We start from the raw sequence: 24859 nt of genomic DNA on the forward strand, positions 1-24859 counted from the left end.
AGAGCATTTGTAAAACTAATAATAATCATAACTCAGAAAGGACTATTGCCTCTCACCAAAAAGAAATTCTAAATGGTATCATAGCTATTTCCATAAGCTGCACAACGTAAAAGAAAAAAATAATAGAAGATGCTCAGAGCACCTCTTAGAAAAGTGACAGTAGCTTTCTGTCCTCCTAATGAGGCTATATGCAACTCATTTCCTAATTTCCATGAAGAAGTAGGCAACGTATTATCTCCTAGAGATTGTAATCCCTATGTGTGTTCTTAACTTTATTCCCCTGGGAACTTAGCTGTGTCCTGAGCTATTTAAATGAATGTCTCCTGAGAATGCATAACTCAGCACATGTTTTTCAAGAAATTCTGTAATTGTAAATATCTAGCTATTCAGAGAATTAAAGACTAACTATCCTTCAAGAATATTATTATTATTTTTAGGGTTAGGTCTCATTTTGTAAGAAAAAGTGGAAATAAGTAACAGTAGAAATGGGAAGGGTATAATAAAAAGTAATCACCTCTCCCAAGAAAGATAAAATAGAAGTATTTTCTGTGTGTTTCTTGCAATTATATCTTTACTTAATGAATATTTGTTTAACACTTAGTTTACTGGACTCAGTAATAAATGCTAGGGATTTAAAATTAATAAAGCAGGGCTCCTGCCCTCAAAGAGCTTAGGCCATAAAGGGGACAGACAAGTGAATGATTGAGCACACTGAAGTGTGAATACTTCTTACATACTCTTATGTAAGAAGAGTATGCAGAATCCTCTGAGAGCACAGATTAAGGGCTGTGGACATTTGGCTGTGGCTTAAGAAATATTTTTTGAAGGCTATGTTCAAGTTAATTTTTTTTTTTGAGACACAGTCTTGCTCTGTCGCCCAGGCTGGAGTTCAGTGGCGCGATCTTGGCTCACTGCAAACTCCGCCCCCCGGGGTTCATGCCATTCTCCTGCCTCAGCCTCCCAAGTAGCTGGGACTACAGGCGCCCGCCACCATGCCCGGCTAATTTTTTGTATTTTTAGTAGAGACGGGGTTTCACCGTGTTAGCCAGGATGGTCTCGATCTCCTGACCTCGTGATCCACCCGCCTCAACCTCCCAAAGTGCTGGGATTACAGGCGTGAGCTGCTGTGCCCGGCCAGGTCAATTTTTAATAAAAGATGAAAGATGAAAAAGATGGGGAAGAGAGAATCACATTTCAAGCAAAAGAATTGCATGTATAATGCACAGACATAAAACATGAGAAGGAAGCTGGAGCAGTGGGCAGGTTCCAGATCTTGAATGGATATCATGAAAATTCTATGCTGAATAAAATCCTGAAGGAGCTTTAAGATTATTTTAATGGAAATGATATGATGAGATTTGCAGCAATTTGGAGCCTTTTATGCCTGTTCGGCAAAGGATATGAGGATAAGATCACAGCCAAGCAAAATAAGAGATTCCTTATTTTGTTTGAAAAAATTTCAGGAGTCTGAACTAAGTGGGTGGCAAGAATTCTAGAAAACAGAGCTGATAAGCTATCAAAGCTGTAGAATCAACAGAATTTGATGGCCATCAGATGGGGCAAGGTAGAGGACAGTGCTGTTAAAAAAACAAAAGTGAATTTGTCTTAGGTGACTTGCTTGGTGGTTAATGATGTCATTTAAAAAACTGACAAATGTTAAAAGGCTAAGGTTGTTGCTTTGTTATTTGTTTTAATTATTTCCATTTTAGCATGAATTATTTCATTTTGACATGAAAGCAAAGATGTCTGACAGACCACTGGAGATAGAGTTCTGGATTATACAAGAGACAGGTCTGTTGTTATTGATTAGCAAACACATAGTAGTTGAACACTGAATAAAGGTATTTTGAAGAAGTTATGAATTCAAAAGAGCAGAGGGCTGAGGACACAATTTTTTTATTAAAAAGAGAAATTGAAAAAATCTATAAATGTTAAATTAAAAAAAGGAAAGGTAAAGGACATAAGGTAAGGGACACAAAGGTAAGGGAAAAGTAAGGTCCCAGAAAAACTAAAGAAAGACAGAAATATAAAGCAAAATCTAGAGAAGAAAAACTGAAAAGATTAAAGAGTTAAGTAGTAACTTCTTTGTGATTAAGTTGATAGAATTGCCATGACCTAATCTGCAACAGTATCTTAATCTGTCTAAGGGAGTGAGGATGGAATGAGATCACTAAGAAGAGCAAGATGTTACTTTTGGATATTCTAACCTACGTGGATAGTCTTTACAATCTTTAGAAATGATAGCCAGAGGAAAGTAGTATGTGTTATAACAAAAAAATGGAAAAATATTCTATGTTTATGGATTGGAAGAAGCAATACAGTTAAAGTATCCACACTGTCCAAAGCAATCTAGATATTCAAATCAATCTCTCTATTAAAATATGAATGATTATTCACAGAAATAGAAAAAATAATTCTAAAATTTACATGGGACCGCAAAAAACATGGAATAGCCAAAGCCATCCTGAGCAAGAAGAATAAAACTGGAAGAATTACATTATCTGACTTCAAATTATACTACAGAGCTACACTAAACCAAACAGCATGATACGGGCATAAAAACAAACTTACAGACCAATGGATCAGAATAGAGGACCCAGACATAAATCCATACATCTACAGTGAGCTCATTTTTTACAAAGGTGCCAAGAGCACACATTGGAGAAAGGACAGTCTTCAGTAAATAGGGCTGAAATAATTGGATATCCATATGCAAAATAATGACATTAGACCACTACCTCTCACCATAGACAAAAATCAAATCAAAATGGATTAAATACTCAAATCTGAGAGCCCAAGCTATGAAACCACTACAAAAAAATGTTGGGGAAGCTCTCCAGAACATTAGGCTGGGCAGAGGTTTTTTTTTTTTAATACCCCACAAGCATAAGCATCCAAAGCAAAACTGGACAAATAGGATCACCTCAAGTTAAAAAGCTTCTACACAGCAAAGAAAGCAATCAACAAAGTGAAGACACAACCCACAGAATGGGAGAGAAATATTTGCAAACTATCCATCTGACAAGGGATTAACCAGAATGTATAAGGAGCTCAAACAACTCAATAAGAAAGAAACTAATATTCTCATTTAAAAATGGGCAAAAGTTCTGAATAGACATTTCTAAAAAGAAGATATACAAATGGCAATCGTGTATGAAAAGGTGCTCAACATCATTGATCATCAGAGAAATACAAACCAAAACTGATGAGGTATCAATTTATCTCAGTTAAAAGTTAAAATACCCCAGCTTATTTCCAAAAGACAGGCAATAACAAATGCTGGTGAGGATGTGGAGAAAAGGGTACCTTTCTGCACTGTTCATAGAAATGCAAATTAGTGCAACCACTATTGAAAACAGTTTGGGGGTTCTTCAAGAAACTAAAATTAGAACTACCAATATGATGTAGCAACCCCACTGCTAGTTATACAGAAAGGAAATCAGAAATCTGGAAATCAAAGAAATATTTGCACTCCCATATTTACTGCAGCACTATTCAGAATGGCCCGAGATTTGGAAGCAACTTAATTGTTCATCAAAAGATTCATGGATAATAAAAATTTGGTCCATATACACAATAGAGTACTATAGCCACAAGAAAGAATGAGATCCGATGGTCTGCAACAACATGGATGAAACTGGAGATAATTATGTTAAATGAAATAAGCCAGGCACAGAAAGACAAACTTCGCATGTTCTCACTTATTTGTGGAAGCTAAAAAATTTTAAACAATTGAAGTCATGGAGATAAAGAATAGAATGATGGTTGCCAGAGGCTGGGAAAGCTAGTGAAGATGGGAGAATAGAGATGGTTAATAGATACAAAAACATAATTAGATAGGATGAATAAAAACTAGTATTTGACAGCATAACAGGGTAACTACAGTTTATTGTACATTTTAAAATAACTAAAAGTATAATCAGATTGTAACACAAGAAAGGATAAATGCTTGAGGTGATGGATACCCCATTTACCCTGAGGTAATTATTATGCATTCTATGCCTGTATCAAAATATCTCATGTACCCCATGAATATATACACCTACTATGTACCCAGAAAAATAAAAATAAACTGTTTAATATTTTATATATATGTTTGTGTGTGAATTTTCTGCCTGCGTGTGTACGTGCATGCACATATATATGTGTGTGTATATGTCTGTATATCTGTATATATAGTAGGTATATATATATATGCATGTCTATATATGTGTATACATAGTAAGTGCATATATTTATGCAATACATTAGATATATATATGCATGCACATACATACACACGCAGGCAGAAAATTCACACTTTCTTTTTTTATTATTATATTTTAAGTTCTAGGGTACATGTGCACAACGTGCAGGTTTGATACATAGGTATACATGTGCCATGTTGGTTTGCTGCACCCATCAACTCATCATTTACATTAGGTGTTTGTCCTAATGCTATCCCTCCCCCAGCCCCCCACCCCCGACAGGCCCCAGTGTGTGATGTTCCCCTCCCTGTGTCTACGTGCTCTCATTGTTCAACTCCCACTTATGAGTGAGGACATGCGGTGTTTGGTGTTCTGTTCCTGTGTTAGTTTGCTGAGAATGATTGTTTACAGCTTCATCCATGTCGCCGCAAAGGACATGAACTCATCCTTTTTTATGGCTGCATAGTATTCCATGGTGTATGTGTGCCACATTTTCTTAATCCAGTCTTTCATTGATGGACATTTGGGTTGGTTCCAAGTCTTTGCTATTGAAAATTCACACTTTCTATGTAAGAGAGGCTTATAGGTAGCAGTCCAATTGAAACACAAGGTTAAAGAACACTTTGGGGGTTGTATTTCTATTAATACAAGTACTTGATTTTTACTTGGAGATTGTGTTTTATCAGAAGTGATGAATGGAGGCTTGGGAAATGAAGTTTTGAGATGTGATACTTATCCTGATTGCTAGCTCTTGGTACTATATTAGATATGTGGAATCATATTACTTTATATGTTTTTCCTGAGTAAATTGTCATTGACTTTAATGAGGAACCAAAGACGGTAATTGAATATTTCCATTTGTTACAGGTATAATTACCCATTTAAATGAAGTCTTCCTTAGAAGGTGAATACTAGCATGATACTCTTTTGAAATGTCTTACAATGTTGCTAGTTGTAGTTTCTGTAATCAAAGCTCCAATGTGTGTGTGTGTGTGTGTATATATATATATATATATTTAAAAGATGGACAAAGATAAATAGTAATCAATGTTTTAAAATAGTGTAGCTTAACCAGTCAGAGTGACTATTATTTTTAAAAAAATCAAAAAATAACAGATGCTGGTGAGGCTACAGAGAAAAGAGAATGCTTATACCTTTAGCGGGATTGTAAATTAGTTTAGCAACTGTGGAAAAGAGTTTGGAGGTTTCTCAAACAACTTAAAACAGAACTACAATTTGGCCCAGCGATCCCATTACTGAGTACATTAAAAAATTGTTCAACTAAAATAAATCATTCAACCAAAAACACACATGCACTCATATATTCATGACGGCACTATTCAAAATATCAAAGACATGGAATCAACCTAGGTTCCCATCAATAGTGCACTGAATAAAGAAAATGTGGCTTGTATATACCATGGAATACTACACAGCCATGAAAAATAACAAATCGGCCAGGCGCGGTGGCTCACACCTTTAATCCCAGCACTTTGGGAGGCCGAAGTGGGCAGACCACGAGGTCAGGAGTTCAAGACTAGCCTAGCCAACACGGTGAAACCCCGTCTCTACTAAAAATACAAAAATTAGCTGGGTATGGTGGTGGGCGCCTGTAATCCCAGCTACTTGGGAGGCTCAGTCAGGAGAATCGTTTGAACCCAGGAGATGAAGGTTACAGTGAGCCAAGATTGCACCATTGCACTCCAGCCTGGGTGACAGGGCGAGACTGCATCTCAAAAAAATAAGTAAACAAAGAAAGATAACAAATCATGTCCTTTGCAGCAACGTGGATGCAGCTGAAGGCCATTATCTTAAGTGACTAAGCACAGAAGAGAAAACCAAATACTGCCTGTTATCACTTATAAGTGGGAGCTAAACATTGTATACTCATTAACATAAAGATAACAACAATAGACACTGGGGACTACCAGGGGATGGAAGAAGGGAGAGGGGCAAGGGTTGAGAACTAACTATTGGATACTATTCTTACTACCCTGGCAACGGGATCAACCTACCCCGAACTTCAGGATCAGGCAATATAGCTGTATAACAAAACTGCATATATACCCCCTGAATCTAAAATAAAAATCAAAATTTCAGGACTCTTTCAATTAAATAATGTTATTTATTCTACTCGTTCCTCAGACCCTAACATAGTTGATGATGTTGGAGGTATTTCAGAGTTGCCATAGCTGGTATAATTTCTGTGAAAGTTTCAGTGAGTGATTGAAACATGAGGATCCTTTGAAAAGCCATTCTCCCTTATCTTAAAAAAATTTTTTTATATCCTCTCAAAGGAAGACTTCTCAAACATTACCATTTTATGAGTAAAGATAAGTAAAATCACTTCATCCAAGTGTAAGTAACATGCATAAGAAAATTCTCATTATAAAAATTTTCTAGAGCCTTTTCATTTAGTTCAATAACACTCAAAAGGCAATAGTGATAAACTTGAAAGTTGGCAGTAGTAGAATATTCCTCCATATAACACCCAGCCAATACTGAAGAAAACTGCTGCCATATTTTCTACATTATTAACCTTTACAATGAGATATATATTTTTATGCATAAATAAAAATGTTCTCCTTTAATGTGAACTTAAGTTGGAAATACTAATCAAATAAATGTAAATTAAGTTACACTGGTCAAAGCTGCTTCATTTTATCCTTTGTACATTTGCCTTTAAGTTACATCCTGGAAAAATAAGAAATGTTTTAATCTCTTGTATTGATCGTAACAATAGCATTCTATTATATAGAAACAGGTGAAGGTATTAGTTAAGGTAGACACCTTTTTCTTAGAAGCATGCTATAGAATCCCGATGCTCTTAAAACCCCTCAAAAATCTTAATCTATATCTGATTCCTTCATTAATCTTCCCATTTTCACTGTGGTTCTAGAAAACTTCATCCAAAGTAATTCCAAATGCTTTTTCTTTTTCTGTTTTTTTTAAGTTCTGGGATACATGTGCTGAACATGCAGATTCGTTACACAAGTTTACATGTGCCATGGTGGTTTGCTGCACCTATCAACCCATCATAGGTTTTAGGCTCAGCTTGCATTAGGTATTTGTCCTGATGCTCTCCCTCCTCTTTCCCCTCACCCACCAATAGGCCCTGGTGTGTGATGTTTCCCTCCCTGTGTCCATGTGTTCTCATGGTTCAGCTCCCACTTATAAGTGAGAACATGGGGCATTTGGTTTTTCTGTTCCTGTGTTAGTTTTCTGAGGATGATAGTTTCCAGCTTCATCCGTGTCCCTGCAAAGGACATGAACTCATTCTTTTTTATGGCGCATAGTATTACATGGTGTATATGTGCCATATTTTCTTTATCCAGTCTATCATTGATGGGCATTTGGGTTGGTTCCGAGTCTTTGCTATTGTAAATAGTTCTGTAATAAACATGTATATGCATATGTCCTTGTAGTGGAATGATGTATAATCCTTTGCGTATATACCCAGTAATGGGATTGCTGGGTCAAGTGGTATTTCTGGTTCTAGATCCTCGAAGAATCGCCACACTGTCTTCCACAATGGTTGAACTAATTTACACTCCCACCAGCAGTGTAAAAGTGATCCTATTTCTGAGCATCCTTGCCAGCATCTGTTGTTGCTAGAATTTTTAATGATTGCCATTTTAACTGGCATGAGATGGTATCTCACTGTGGTTTTGATTTGCATTTCTCTAATGACCAGTGATGATGAGGTTTTTTTCATACGTACTTTGGCCACGTAAATGTCTTCTTATGAGAAGGGTCTGTTTATTTCCTTCACCCACTTTTTAATGGGGTTGTTTTTTCTCGTAAATTTGTTTAAGTTCCTTGTAGATTCTACAACCATCTGATCTTCGACAAACCTGACAAAAACAAGCAGTGGGGAAATGATTCCCTATTTAATAAATGGTGCTGGGAAACCTGGAGAGCCTTATGCAGAAAACTGAAATTGGACCCCTACCTTATGCCTTATACAAAAATTAACTCAAGATGAATTAAAGACTTAAACATAAAACGTAAAACCATAAAAACCCTGGAAGAAAACCTAGGCAATACCATTCAGGGCTTAGGCACGAGCAAAGACTTCACGACGAGAACACCAAAAGCAATTGCAACAAAAGCCAAAACTGACAAATCAGATCTAATTAAACTAAAGAGCTTCTGTACAGCAAAATAAACTATCATCAGAGTGGACAGGCAACCTACAGAACGGGAGCAAATTTTTGCAATTTATCCATCTGACAAAGGTCTAATATTCCAAATGCTTTTATCCATTCATTTATCTTCTATGTTAAAGCATTTACATAGAACTGGTTATGTAAGTTGACCCAATTCCCTCCGAAGAGCTGGATTTTCATAAATGATTTCAAAATGTAACCTCCCCTAAAGAAAACCTCTGTCAGGTTTATCAAGGTACTATGGAGTACTTCTCATCATATATAGATATAGCACATTTGTAGGTAAACTCTACGAACTCTCTCAGTTTATGTACTTACCTTGATTAAAATCTTCCCTTGTAAATAATTCATCTCCAATCTTATTTTGATAGTCTTTTGTCCCATTCCTGTTTACCCATATGGTTAAACATGAATTTGAGATAAGGCAGCCAGGGGATAAAATTTAGTTTTGCCATTAACGTTTTCGGAGCATATGACTTGATTCTCTGAGGCTTAACTTATGATGTGTATTAAAGGAACAATAATAATATTTATTACAGGGTATTCTTGTAAATATTGCATAACATAAATAATGTAAAACCAATACATTAGAATAGCACATTGAAAGAATTTAATATGTGTTAACTATTCTCATTCTCAATAATTTTATTATTCTACTGTTTGTGCATCTCTTTAAGCAATGTAAAATGAAATGAGATAGAGCAAAATAAGCATAGTGTTTTAAGTTAAACAGTCCTGAATTAGTGACCTGATTCATATCCTATTTGCTGTGTGACTTTAGGTTTGTATCCTAACCTCTTTAAGTCACATATTAGTGATTCAACGACACGATGTGTATATAGCAGCTGACATGAATTGTGTCCTTATCAAATGCCTGTTGAATAAATATATGAGTTATATGAATGATGTACATTTCAGTGTTGGCCTTAACAGTTTCAAAACAGCCTTTATTAAATCATTTAGCATAGGTTTATTTCTTACATATGAACAGTATACTATGGAAGGCACTAGGATAAGTTCAAATAGGCCTGGTAAGGACCATTATCTACCTATATGGTATGTAATATAACACTGCATGCTATTGAATTGGTTAATAATTCTCTGGAAACAGTAACATCTGTCTTTGCTCAGGCCTAAATTATAATTCATGTACATCTGAGTGTGCCTAGAAAACTGATGGGGCAGGCCTTCTCAAAATCGATTCCCATAACCCCTTATCTTTTCCTCTAGAAGCCTAACAAGACACCTGAAGCAGTGATGGGTGTGGCCACAAGAGCAAAAAGTCGAGAGTAAGATATTAAGAGAAAACATTCAAGGTCAGCAATGAGAATACTTGCAAGGCAGACTCTGAAATAAGCACTGGGGAAACAGAGATTTTGGAGCTAAGTGGCGTGACTAAAAAGGATCCATGGGTCCAGATTGAGGACCAGGATATGGTCACTGGGGTTTTCAGTGTCAGCTGAGAAGCAACAAATCTGAATTACCTAAGAGATAATGGGTGAGGCCATCTCAGTTATGTAATCTAGACATATTTATTTCCCTACATCAGGGTTCGATCTTGGTAAGAAGAAAACTTAATTTAGTGTTTACATATAAGTCATTCAACCACAGTAGTCAAAACAATAATAGTTAATTCTAATGTTTACCAGATGAACTATGCCTATCTATAATCAAATTCTTATTACTTATTGGCTTCTCAGGGGTTGGTCTTTAAATTAATTTTATAAAGTCATTAGAATATGCATTATGACCAAATACACACAAAATGCATTAATAAATTATTTCTGTTTTTAGACATATGGTTTCTCTGGTGGTTTCTATTATTTTCCAAAATCATGTAGTAATAAAATTACCCATAAATAAGAAGTAAAACAACACTTTTGATTGTACATGTGCTATTTTAAAACTCAATTATAAAAGTTAATGGTCCACAGAGCTTTTTTTTAGTTCATAAAAGGTGCTTATTTAACCCAGTCTTGGAATCCCTGACAATTACAAGGATGATATTATTATATTGGATTAAAATTCAATTAAACTACAAAGCTACATCTCTTCCTCCAGAAACTCTCAGAGAAACAAGAAACCACTTTGAATATAGGTTTTTTCCAGATTTGATTTTAAACAATATATTTGCAATAGACAATATGATGGAAAATAGTTAATTGAAAAACAAAATTGAAATATTGTACTGTTATTTCCAGAAACAGATAAGATGACTCACATATGCCCAAGAACTTTTCAAATGAAAGTAGATGGAAATCTCTTGCCACTTGACATTAAAATTTCAATAGCAAATGTATCTGGCTATATTCCAAGCTGAGTAATTATATTTGGTCCAGGGCATAGACATTTGATGCCTCAGAATACTCCAATCTAACTTTGGGGAGGACAAAAAACCTAGGTCCAGGACGTTCTAGCATAGTTTTGGTTCTTGGAATTGGTTATCAGGCATGAAGCTTAATAACTCCAGAGGTTCCTTTAGATATCTTGCTAATTCAGAATCAAGAGAAAGTATGGCTGAATTGTTTTCAATCACTCAATCAATTTTGGCATGTTCATTTGTTTTAGTGTACAGTGTTGAAAAATAGTTAATAGAATTGGGGGCTAAGATTAAGAAATGGGATTTAGAAAAAAATAAACCTCTAAGAGGATGTGCCAGAGAAAGTGAAGAAGTAATTCATCCATATCAAGCCTTGGTCACATACTCAATTATGAGAAAATGGCCAACAGTTTCTGTTATACATAAAGCAGCTATCATTGTTACAGCTTGCCCTATTGCAAGGTAGACAGAGGGAGGCTAAGGAGCAAATTCTGCCTGAGTTGTTCTTCACAGAGTGGCAGCCCATTAACAAACTCTTTTGGCATATTCAGTGAGCAAGGAAAAGGCAGGCTCCTGGGTCTTATTGTATTATTCTAAGTTCATTGCACATTCTGGAAGTATGAGAGAACAATATAATTTGTGAGGTCATGCCCTTTGCCCTCATATATGTGGGTTCTTGCAGTAAGCCTCCACTGCAGAAGATAATCTATGTAACCCTAGAAACACTGATGTGCTTGATCTCTTATAAGAGACAAGCACAGTAATATAAGCATCCAGAATCAGAACCTGTTGTATTATGAAAGGCCATTGTAAAATCAGGCTGAATTTAAAGCAGAGTTTTTAAAATTAAGGACTGTTTCAATAAAAATGTAGTTTAGTTTTGAAGAGAGGTTTACACTTTATAGAACACTATATATAGATGCTATCTTATTTAACCTTCAAAATAGCCCTAATAAAAAGTAAATATTTAATTTAAAGATAAAGAAATTTAACCCCATAAAGACTGAGAGATTTTTTTTCTATTTATTAGAATGGAAGGGCAGAGTTAGGAGTGACACACAGGTGTACTGAATTTCATTCCAGTTGTATGCACATGGGCATACTATATATTCCTCTTTGAAACAGTCCTTATTATGCGGTGTTATTCAATTGAATGTCTATTACTCATAAATGATTCACCATTGCAGTAAACATTGTCATGTAATTGATAAGAGTTAGAAGCCCAGGTAAAATTATTCTAGCTTAAAGCAATTTTCTATTTTAAATTTTTGATCAAATCTGCAAGGCTATTATGGGAAGACTGAAATTCCATTTGATTTGCAGAATTCCATTTGAAACAAGAACCGTACTATTGTCATGCCAAGTGAACAGTAATAAAAAGACATATTTGATGCAATCAAACCACGTCTATATATGAGGTGATTTTAGTCTCATGGCTCTCTTTTTTTTTTTTTTTTTTAAAAGTATTTACTGTTACATATTTAGAGGGTACAAGTACAGGTTTCTTATATGCATATATAGCATACAAGTGAAGTCTAGAACTTTAGGGTACCCATCACCTGAATAGTGAACATTGTAGCCAATAGGACTCTCTTTTTGAAATAAGAATAAAGTTAATAATAGCAGTGAGTAACACTGAAGGCATGCTTTTATATTAGGCATTATCGTAAGCGACTTATGTATATTAATTTTTTGAAAGCTTACAATAACCATATGAAGGAAAAACAATTATTTTCCCCTTTTACCATCAAACTGAGGCACAGGGCCTAGACTAGAATAACTTCTTAAGGATTGCATAGCAGGCCAGGCTGCCTCCAGGCAGGCTGGTTCCAGAATGCATGCATTTAAGGAAGATACTATACTACCTCCTACAAGAGTAGGATTATACAATGGAGAGAAACTGGAGTCACACAGAATCAAGTGGATTCCTGTCTCCGTTGCTGCCCAGCTGTGTTACCCTGAACCAGATGTTTACCTCATTTCTGCCATGGTTTATTCTCTGTAAAATGGAGATGCTGGAAAAGCCTTTTCCCTAGGATCATTAGAAGGCTCAAGAGAGACGGTGTGAGTTAAGTCTACTTTCTTGCACATTAAGTAACGAACAAATGGTAATTGTAGAGGAACAGCATAAATTGTACTTTAAAAATAATCTGCCCTAAGCTCTTAATTTTAAAAGGAAGTGAAAAAACTTAATTTCAAAGGGCTAAATGGCTGATTTTATATCGTGTCAATGTCAGAATGTGGAGTGAAGCCAGGCCTCTCAACCCTTTTAGGGTTCTTTGAACCAAAAAGCAGTAAAGAATTTTATCTCATGTGTCATTTCTCCCATTAAAAAGAAATTATTCAATCTTCTGATCTCATGATCCGCCCGCCTAGGCCTCCCAAAGTGTTGGGATTATAGGCGTGAGCCACCGCGCCTGGTCAACACGGTGAAACCCCGACACTACTAAAAATACAAAAAATTAGCCTCCAAAAAATTGGCGGGCACCTGTAGTCCCAGCTACTGGGAGGCTGAGGCAGGAGAATGGCGTGAACCCGGGAGGCGGAGCTTGCAATGAGCTGAGATCGCGTCACTGCACTCCAGCCTGGGTGACAGAGCGAGACTCAGTGTCAAAAAAAAAAAATTATTATTGAAATATTTTAATCATTTTCCTCTGTTTAAGATGAGTCTACTGATGGTGACTGTCATTGGAATATCTTTTCAGTCTTGTCTATATATCATAACTATTTGCAAGTAAACTGTAAAAATGTTTCTTCTATCAAATGTCGATAATAAATAAATTGCCTTAAAAAAATAAGAAATAGCAAGCATAATCCCAAATTTTGTGGTTTTGAGGAAATAAATTCACAGAGGAATCATTTTTCTTGCTTCGCAGAGTTAGGATGTCTGCTTACTTATGTATTTGACAGCAGCCGTGGTTTGAAGCAAATTCAAGAACTAAGAGGTCAGGAGATCCACAAAAATATTATAAAAAATAAAAACAAGCCCAAGCAAATACAAAACAAACTCTGAAAGCAAGAAAACCTTCAACTTTGGCTTACTTGTCCATTAGAAAAATTCCTAAGCCAATCACGTGGAACATTTTACCAAGACAATGAGCGTACAAGCTGTCAAACTGATCGTTCTGTCTTAACTTACGGCTTTCGAATAAAGCAGTCCCTGATGCCAGAACTGCTACTAGTAAGGCAAGGATTGAAATGAACTGTATCGTATTTGATAGTTTTATATGGGTACCGTAAGTAATCAAAGAGAATTCAAGTTATCTAAAGGCAGGCGTCCTAAAAATCTCAAAAATATTCTCATAGTTGCATAGAATTAACTAAAGAGATTTTTTTAAAAAAGAAGAAAAGAAAAATAACATAGTTATTAATTGAATTGAAATATGGTTCCTAAGACTATTAACAGCAAACAAGGGTAAATGTATTTGTTCATTTGATATTGTAGGGTCACTACCTTCCAGCAGTAAAATCTACAGATAGACGAAAGAAAGGTACAAGGATAAATGAAGATTAAATGTAGTGATGATCCAGCTTTATGCAAAATGACAGCTGAATTCTCCCTGCACTCAGCCTATGATGGAGGTGCTTTAAGTTATTCTTTCATTTTTTTAATCGGAATAATAGATGTCACTTACAAAACGAGCCTTGGCCATATACTTAATCTTTTTCAAGCTGATTCAGTTGTAAAGTTGCAGCAGCAGAAACTGAACTTATAGCCTGGAAAGAAAGAAATTACAGTTTAGCAGTCTAAGATACCAACACTGTTTTGATGAGGTTTTCCTTAATAGCATATTATTTGACACTCATGGTACTATAACAAATTGACAAGTGGAAGAAATTTAGAAAACAGCCAAAGGAGATACTTTAGATTTTACTTGGGCAAATACAAAATAGGCAAAATTCTAACAGTGAACAGACTAAAGATGCTCCATTTATTTTCCTGCTTATTAAGTATCTATACATTGAGCTGAATAAAAGATAGAAGTACTTAATGAGACATACAAAAAAAAAGACAGAAGCTGGTGGAAAAATGTAAATCATATGTGAAAACCAGTAATAACTGTGCTCAATATGGTTCTATTTTCTATCTCAGCTTTTCTTTGTTTTCATCTGTCTTGCTAGACTTTGGTTTATCCACTGAAATGCACCAATCTCTTCTAGAAAACAGCACATTATACATTTAAAATAAAACAAAAACACATATAATCAAATGAAAAAAACACATTGTTAATGTGTGTGGGTGTTTCTTAAGCTTAATGTAATTCAGAAAACTTTTACAAAACATCTATTAGCATCTACTGGTAATACTTCCACTGGTGTAAGTATATATGCAGACACATGTACATAAGTGTACAGCTCAATGACTTTTTATGAAATAGACATCTCTGTAACAGTACCGATATCAAGAAAAAAGACATTACCAGCACCATGAGCAGCAATTCTGTGCTGCCTTCCAGTTTCTATCCCACCAAGAGTACCGGCTGTCCTGACTTCTATCACAGTACATCAAGTTGGCCTGTTTTCGTACATTATATAGTATAATCATAACATATGTATTCTTGTGACTTCTTTGATTCAAATATTTATTTACATCATTATGTTTATACCATTCAGTATGTAAACTCATAATAATCATAAATTCCTTGAAAAAATACTATATAGGTAATTTGTCTATTTTAAAATTGGGTTGTCTTTTTGTTTTTGGATTTTTTTTTACTTCTTTTTATATTCTAGATATAATTTTCTAAAAAGCAGTAAAGAATTTTCTCATGTGTCATTTTTTCCATTAAAAATATTTACAAATATTGTCTCCCATTGTGTAAGATGTCTTTTAACTCTTTTGATGGTATCCTTTGGACAAAAATTTTAAATTCAGATGGTGTTCATTTTATGTATTTTTATTTTATGTCTTTTTTGTTCTTGCTTAAGTTTTCGGAGTCATAGTTCATAGTCTTTTGCTAAATCCAAGGACACAAAGATTTACTCCTATATTTTATTCTTAAAGTTTTATAATTTTAGTTCCTACATTTATGTCTTTGATCTGTTTTGAGTTAACATGTGCATATGGTGTGAGATAAGGTCCAACTTCATTCCTTTGCATATGGCTACCCAGTTGTATCAGTACTATTTGTTGAAAATACTATTTTTTCTTTATTGAATTGTCTTGGCACAACTATCAAAAATTATTTGAATAGCTGTATGTATATGCTTATATCTGGACTCAATTTTATCCCATTAATCTATATGTCTATTCTTCATCAAGTATTACACTGTCTTGATTACCACTGCTTTGTAGTGAAATCAATAAGTTTAAGTACTTGTAATTTATTCTTCTTTTTCAAGATTTTTTTTAACAATTCTGGATTTTTTGTAATTCCATATGAAATTTAGAATCATCTTACCAATTTGTACAAAGAAGTCATTTAGAATTCTGATAGGGATTATGCTGATTTTGTAGATCAATTGGTGAGTATTGTCTCAACAATGTTAAATTTTCAAATATATGCACATAGATTATTTTCCATTTAGATCTTCTTTAATGTATTTCAACAATGGCTTGTAAACTTCAGGGTATAAATTTTGCACTTCTTTTGTTATATTTATTTCAATGTTATTTTTAAATTGCTATAGTAAATAGAATTGTTTTCTCAATTTTATGTTTGGATAGTTTCTTGTAAGTATGAAAATACAATTGATTTTTTATAATAATTTTGTATTCTGAAACCATGCTGAACCTATTTATTAGTTTAATGGCTATTTACTGGATCTTTTAGGATTTTCTATATACCAAGTTATGTTATCTGCAAATAGAACTTTTTTCTTTCTTTCCAATGCAGATACTTTTTATTTACTTCTCTTGTCTATTTGCTCAAGCTAAAACCTCCTGTACAAATAGAAACATCAAGAGTGCACATTCTTGTCTTGTTCTTGATCTTAGGAGGAAAGTATCCAGTCTCTCACCATTAAATACAATGTTAGCTGTGGAATGTTAGCTGTAGGCACCTTTTATGAGACTGAGGATGTTTCCCTCTGTTCCTAATTTATTCAGTGTGTATTATCATGAAAGGGTTGTAGATTTGTTAAATTCTCTATTTAGATGATCATGTGGTCTTTTATTCTATAGAGATAATGTATTATATTAATTGATTTTCAAAGATTAAACCAATATTACATTCCTGGAATAAATAATAATTGGTCATGATGTGTATTTATTATATGTTGCTGGTTTTGGTTTGTAGTATTTTGTTGAGTATTTTTACATCTATATTCATAAAATGTATCAGTCTATAGTATTCTTATATTGTGATATCTTTGTCTGGTTTTCATATCAAGGTAACACTGGCCCCATAAAATGAGTTAGGAAGTACCTCCACTCATATATTTTGCAGGAGTTTGTGAAGAATCATTATTAATTTATAATTAATTGAGAATCAATAATTTATGAAATAGAGTTTGGGAACTATTGTTTTTGACAAGCTTCTCTCTAGATAGAATAAAAATACCAACTTTTTTTTTTTATCTTGGGTTCCCTTTTGATTTTTTTGAACAGTTTTAGAAAGTAGTTTTGAAGACTACAACTAGAATTACTTTTTGTTTTCAAGTTCAATTTTCTGGTGCCTGAAGATATAGAATGCTGAAGTATGCTAGAAATAATTCACTGATTGAGACTCAAGATAATAACTAGGTATGAACTCTTAAGTTATTATATATCTTGATTTTATTAGGTTGTTGTTTTGCTGTGTGTGTGTGTGTGTGTGTGTGTGTGTGTGTGTATGTGTTTTAAGGACACAAACCAAGGTTGTAATGAATGGGTCAGAATGTCCTCTAGAAAGAGATACGCAGAAACACACCAGTAAAACAAGTTGGACTTATTGGGCATTACAGGGAAGGAGAACATACATCATAGGGGATTATGGGCTGTGTCGGTAAGAGGGTATGAGAAAGGACTTACTACAAGGTCCTTTCAAGATTCTGCCTTTTGTTAGGTGATCTGGGGGAGGGTTCAAACAAGTAAGGTTTTTGTCTGCATTGAATGTTATCAGGAACTGTACATAGTTTTAAGAGCCATAATTTTTAAATCTTATTGGAAGAAGAGAAGATTAGAGCAACTTTAAAGCTGTAGTTTGTAAGTAGATACCAGTCACTCATTTTAGTTGGAAAGGAAGGATGTTTGATATTTTAGGGTTTGTACAGTAATGTGGTTTTTCTCTTTACTTAGTCAACATCATGAATTGTTGTTGGTTTTTGTCCCACTGCATCATGTCACAGAGTGACCTTGTCTGAAACAGAGCTTCTGTGAAATTTTTCATGTTTAACAGAGGTACATCACGGACTACTGAAGGTGCTGGCACAGCTCTTAAAAATACCAAGAAAGGCCTAACTGTAAAGGTCAAGCAAGTGGATTTTATCAGATGATTTTCTCTTTCTCGTGGATGAACCATATAAAAAATGGCACATTTGATATAAAATCTATAGATAGAGGGTAATTAAAATGGAGAAAAGGACCATGATACTGTAATTAAACTTCAAATGTTACATTCTATACATCAAAACAAAGAAATTCTATGTGACTGTTTTTCCCTTGCAATTGTCCAAAATAAAAGATATTTAAAGCACCGTAGAATCTAGCAGGAGAGGTTGGGAAAAAAATGTATAATAAAACTCTGACTAAATCTCATGTTTGCACAAACAATCAATACTATAAAAAATGTGGTCTAATGATTACAACCCCACATGGCAAATAATTTGTCATTGAAAAAGCAATAGCTTTCTAATAATGTGACAAATATTATTTCCAAATCTCAAGGTCAGCAATAAAGTTTGAGGACCTCTATCTATATTCAAATCTTTCACTAGGTTCTACACTATCAATTTACCAAGTTCCCTGTTAACCTCAGAGATTTAAAGGACACTCTTTGGAGTAAATCAGCTGTGTGTCCTTCAGATCAGTGAATTCAACTTAAACGCACACTCATGGGAAGATCCATTTTTATAACAGGGCCAGTGTTTTAAAATTTGCAAGTTCCTTTACTCACAAAAATCACTTTTTTAAAGGTATTTTATGATTTCTATTCATATTATACTATTAAAATAACCTGGCATTGGCATCACTGATTAACTGGAAATATAATACATTCATTGAGGCTCCTTGGGCTGTTTCTGAATTTTATTATATCTGTAAAAATTGTCAGTAAATTTTTAAATTTGTTTTATCTATTATTTTGACTTATTAATGTAAACCAGTGTTATTAAGGCTTTTAGATTTATTTGGCATACAAAAAATATATGTTATCTAATGCAACTTTAACCAGAGCAAAAAGGACCAGATTATTCTGACATCATTTCAAAAACATGGGTCTGCCGCATAAAACACATTGATCAATAACCTGTGTGTAGAATTCCTCCATCCAGTAGACCTGAACAGCCAAGCCTAAAGTGAGGATAACTGGGGCAAAATATATTGTGAAGTTCTTGGGGAGCAGGATTCATATGAAAAAGGATGAAGCTCAGAGGGAAGCAAATTACTCATTCCCTTCTCCATGTTAAATTTGATTTCTGAAATGAAAAAAAAACCAAGTATGTAAGACCCACCTCAGAATCCTAAAACAGAGATGATCCTAAAACTGAGTCTGGGTAGAGGATTTCTTTTTTTTTTTTTTTTTTTTTTTCACAGAGTCTCGCTCTGTCGCCCAGGCTGGAGTACAGTGGCGTGATCTCGGCTCACTGCAAGCTCCACCTCCCGGGTTCATGCCATTCTCCTGCCTCAGCCTCCCGAGTAGCTGGAACTACAGGCGCCGGCCACCATGCCCAGCTAATTTTGTGTGTGTGTGTGTGTATTTTTTTAGTAGAGACAGGATTTCACCGTGTTAGCCAGGATGGTTTCGATCTCCTGACCTCGTGATCCGCCCGCCTCAGCCTCCCAAAGTGCTGGGATTACAGGCGTGAGCCACCGCCCCCGGCCTGGGTAGATTTTTTGCACCAATTAAAGCTCCCAGCCTTTCAGATTTAGACCTCAAATTACAATCTTATTCACACACATGAGCTTAGATAGGTAAGGTAAATGAGTGGCTTTATATAAAGATGATATGAAGTGGTAAGGCTGTTGTGAACTTTCTCTCTCTCTCATGAAATTCACCTTCACAAGTTTCTTAAATTCTGGACTAGACAAATTATATGGATATAATTCAACTCATGGAAGATTGGTTTGCCACCCATGTTTAGACAAACCACTGGACGCTAAAATGCACTATGAAAAACTGTGATTACAAATTTATAAAGTTTGGCATAGGCGCAGCAATTTGAAAGTTAACTACGCTTACTTCAATTGTGTTCACAGTGATTTATAGGCTTCCCTTTGTCAGTCCCTGAACACTTTCCAAGATACTTTTCTACCTAGCTTAAGCGATTAAACCTTGAGCCTGCCTTTTCAACAGTGGACTAGGGGAACACTCCAAAAAGAAATCCAAGAGCACTTCTGTTAAATTTTGCTTTTAAATGTAATCTGCTGGGAGAAATTTGAATGTTTTAGATAAAACTTATGATCTAATGTTTTACAGGAACACCGAACTTCAATTTTTAGGATGAGATTATATCTCTGAGTATTCTATTCTGCTCCATAGAATATATAATATGTATTATACCATATATATAATATATATGGCAACATATTTGAACTAATGTTATTGAGCCAATACACACAGTATGTATAACTATATTTTGTTATATTTCTTAATTCTATTTTAGCAAATATCTCTGCTTTACTCCTAATTATTTAAGATCAGTTTATTCATGAATTGTTCTTCCATAGAAGTTGTAGATTTTTAAGCTTATCTAAATATAAAATTTGAAATAGAACAACTGATTCATTTATAATAGTAAACCATCCCTTCTAAAAACATGAAATGTCTCTTAAAAATTAAGATCTTCTTTTATACCCTTAATTTTATAGCTTTTCCTCCATAGTGTATGCATGATAAGCTAAGTTACTATATGAGTTAAAGTTTTAGGTGCTGGTGTGATGGTGTCCTACTTTCTAGGTAGTGTCAAGAACTGTGCAAGGTCTGAGATTCTTACCTGACATGCAAGCTAATAAGTTAGCCTATCACAGTTTCATATGCTGGCAGAAGACACATGACTCTTGGTTCAGAGAAAAAGGACAATTCATTACACACAGTGATAACATTAGCCAGAATATCCATTTTTCGCACTCATTCTCTGAAGTCCAGTTTCTATGAGGAAATGTGAAGAAGGCTAGATGATGCCTGCACGTGCAGTGGGGGAGGAGGGGGGCTTTTAGGAGCTAAAACCTCGGCTTAGAGAGTTCAAACATTTTATAATGGAAAACTGACAAACCTTTTCTTACTCTGGACACCAACATCCTCAACAAATGTATGAAAGTGCTGTCGGCAGTCATATCCCTTCAGTTGGTAATTGTTTAGAAAAAGGGTAGAGAAATGCTATTGCCTTTTACAGACATATCTTGTGTCCAGGCAACTCACAGGGTTCTCATTTATTTTTTTTGTTTGTATGTTTATTCTATTGTTCTGTTTTCCTTAGGTAGATAAATATCTGCATATAATGAGATTTATATATTTCCATTTCTAATCCTTGCACTTCTTAATTATTGTTCTTTCTGTTACCATTAGGCAGGACTTCCAATACTATGCTAAATATGCCTTTGTTCCCAATAGTAAAAGAAGTATGTCTAAAATTTCCTTGTCAAGTATACTGTTTACTATTGGTTTTGGTGTACAATTTTTATCAAGTTAAGGAAGTTTTCTGCTAGTCTTCATTTATTGAGTGTTTTTTTAGAGATAACTAAAAAATATTTTTATAGAGATAACAAAAAATATTGTTTTCTTTTAATGGGTTGACTGTCATTGAAAAATTTTTCTTATACTAAATCATTCTTATATTTACATCCAATCTTATGATTATAAGACAAAACTTGAAATTTGGTAAACTTATGTATTATTTTAAGATTTAATGCCAGCCGGGCACGGTGGCTCACACCTGTAATCCCAGCACTTTGGGAAGCCGAGGCAAGTGGATCACCTGAGGTTGGGAGTTTGAGACCAGCTTTACCAATAGGGAGAAACCCCATCTCTACTAAAAATACAAAAATTCGCAGGGCGTGGTGACACATGCCTGTAATCCCAGCTACTCGGAAGGCTGAGGCAGAAGAATTGCTTGAACCCGCGAGGCGGAGGTTGCGGTGAGCCGAGATTGTGCCACTACACTCCAGCCTGGGCAACAAGAGCAAAACTCCATCTCAAAAAAAAAAAAAAAAGAAAAAAGAAAAAAAAGATTTAATGCTACATGTGTATATTTTAATATCTAATGATATATATATTCAAATATTTAATGCTACACATACATTCCTAAGCGTGCGTGTGTGTATTCCTATGTAAAATAAGCCTATACTTTTCTTATATTGTCATTATCTTTATGGTAATCAAAAACACACTAGCTTCATAAAATGAACTAGGCATCTTTGTCTTTTATTGCATTTTGTCAGACAACTTGTATAAAATAGGAATTTATTTATTATTATACTTTAAGTTTTAGGGTATATGTGCACAATGTGCAGGTTTGTTACATATGTATACATGTGCCATGTTGGTGTGCTGCACCCATTAACTCATCATTTAGCATTAGGTTTATCTCCTAATGCTATCCCTCCCCCCTTCCCCCACCGCACAACAGTCCATGGTGTGTGATGTTCCCCTTCCTGTGTCCATGTGTTCTCATTGTTCAGTTTCCACCCATGAGTGAGAACATGTGGTGTTTGGTTTTTTGTCCTTGAGATAGTTTGCTGAGAATGATGGTTTCCAGCTTCATCCATGTCCCTACAAAGGACATGAACTCATCATTTTTTATGGCTGCATAGTATTCCATGGTGTATATGTGCCACATGTTCTTAATCCAGTCTATCATTGTTGGACATTTGGGTTGGTTCCAAGTCTTTGCTATTGTGAATAGTGCCGCAATAAACATACATGTGCATGTGTTTTTATAGCAGCATGATTTATAATCCTTTGGGTATATACCCAGTAATGGGATGGCTGGGTCAAATGGTATTTCTAGTTCTAGATCCCTGAGGAATTGCCACACTGACTTCCACAATGGTTGAACTAGTTTACAGTCCCACCAACGGTGTAAAAGTGTTCCTATTTCTCCACATCCTCTCCAGCACCTATTGTTTCCTGACTTTTTAATGATTGCCATTCTAACTGGTGTGAGATGATATCTCATTGTGGTTTTGATTTGCATTTCTCTGATGGCCAGTGATGATGAGCATTTTTTCATGTGTTTTTTGGCTGTATAAATGTCTTCTTTTGAGAAGTGTCTGTTCATATCCTTCGCCCACTTTTTGATGGGGTTGTTTGTTTTTTTCTTGTAAATTTGTTTGAGTTCATTGTAGATTCTGGATATTAGCCCTTTGTCAGATGAGTAGATTGCAAAAATTTTCTCCCATTCTGTAGGTTGCCTGTTCACTCTGATGGTTTCTTTTGCTGTGCAGAAGCTCTTTAGTTTAATTAGATCCCATTTGTCAACTGTTGCTTTTGTTGCCATTGCTTTTGGTGTTTTAGACATGAAGTCCTTGCCCATGCCTATGTCCTGAGTGATATTGCCTAGGTTTTCTTCTAGGGTTTTTATGGTTTTAGGTTTAACATGTAAGTCTTTAATCCATCTTGAATTAATTTTTGTATAAGATGTAAGGAAGGGATCCAGTTTTAGCTTTCTACATATGGCTAGCCAGTTTTCCCAGCACCATTTATTAAATAGGGAATCCTTTCCCCACTTCTTCTTTTTGTCAGGTCTGTCAAGGATGCGGTGTCTTATTCCTGTAATAGCAGCATTTTGCGAGGCCAAGGCAGAAGGATAATTTGAGGCCAGGAGTTACCAGCCTGGGCAGCATAGCAAGCGTTGTTACTACAATTTAGTAACAAAGCAAAAGCCAGGGAGAAAAGATTTTGAAGTCAGTTGACACAAATTTTCAAATAATATTTAATTCCTATTTTGTAGGAATTTATTAAATAATATTAAATTCCTATTTTGTAGGAATTTATTAAATATTAAATTCCTATTTTGTAGGAATTTAATATTATTTGAAAATTTGTGTCAACTAACTTCAAAATTTTTTCTCCCTGACTTTTGCTGTGTTACTAAATTGTAGCAACAAGTCTTGCCATGCTGCCAAGGCTGGTAACTCCTGGCCTCAAATTATCCTTCTGCCTTGGCCTCGCAAAATGCTGCTATTACAGGAATAAGCCACTACATCCAGCCTAAACAAACATACAAAAAAACAATACTTACAGATTCAATAGATGAGATTGATTATCTCAAAAGTTCCACCATGGCAAAAGCCCCATGGGGACTGGAATTTCAGTCTATTGGTTTCTATGTTGTATGCCTATTGTCCCAAACAGAACCTTGGGGCATCATTTCTTATCTCTCATTTTAAAAAGAGGATGCTTCTAAATTTTATTTTAATTTTGTTTAAAACTTACAGTTACTGAGGAAACATTGGCATTATCTATTTTTAGGAAATTACAATTTTTCTTTAGATTTTCAAATTTGTTAGTTTGTATGGAAACCCATATATAACAATGGGAGAGTCAAAAGTAATGGGAAAAGAACGAATTAGTTTATAGGCATAAACTCTTCAAGGAAGAGAATAAAAGTGGATGCCTACTTAACAGCCCATTCAAAAGTAGCTTGATGAACTAAAGATCTAAATGTGAAGATAAACTATAAGATAATAGGAGAAAAAGAGACTTATATATAGGCAGAAAGGTGCTTGAAAAACAAAACTTCAAAATCAAAAATTAATGAATGCAGTTACACTGAAAATACAGACTGCTTGTCAATAAAACACACAGAAAACAATGTAGATATGGGTGGTTGACAGAGTGGGAGAAGGTATATAAAGGAGATAAAGGTTTAATATGTGAAAAACAAGACACACATCCCAATATAAAGATAAACAAAGGGAAGCTTCCAAAAACCTACGGCAAACATGAAGTGTACTGTGGAAATTTAGAAGCATTCTCTTTTTAAAATGAGAGATAAGAAATGATGCCCCAAGTTTCTGTTTGGGACAATAGGCATACAACATAGAAACCAATAGACTGAAATTCCAGTCCCCATGGGGCTTTTGCCAAGGTGGAACTTTTGAG

General features: G+C 34.9%; 1 long non-coding RNA gene across 1 annotated transcript in view; it reads right to left on the reverse strand.

Moving 5' to 3' along the window:
- Window positions 1–6896: 6896 nt before the first annotated feature.
- Window positions 6897–24859, reverse strand: part of LOC129531812 (uncharacterized) — a 45195-nt gene continuing 27232 nt past the window's right edge. Inside the window, exons 3-4 of the long non-coding RNA XR_008677236.2 lie at window positions 14312–14393; window positions 6897–8041 (exon numbers count right to left, since the gene is read on the reverse strand). This is a non-coding gene — a long non-coding RNA (uncharacterized lncRNA). The remainder of the gene's footprint in view (window positions 8042–14311; window positions 14394–24859) is intronic.

This window comes from Gorilla gorilla, chromosome 12, assembly GCF_029281585.2.
Source record: "Gorilla gorilla gorilla isolate KB3781 chromosome 12, NHGRI_mGorGor1-v2.1_pri, whole genome shotgun sequence".
Taxonomy (NCBI): domain Eukaryota; kingdom Metazoa; phylum Chordata; class Mammalia; order Primates; family Hominidae; genus Gorilla; species Gorilla gorilla.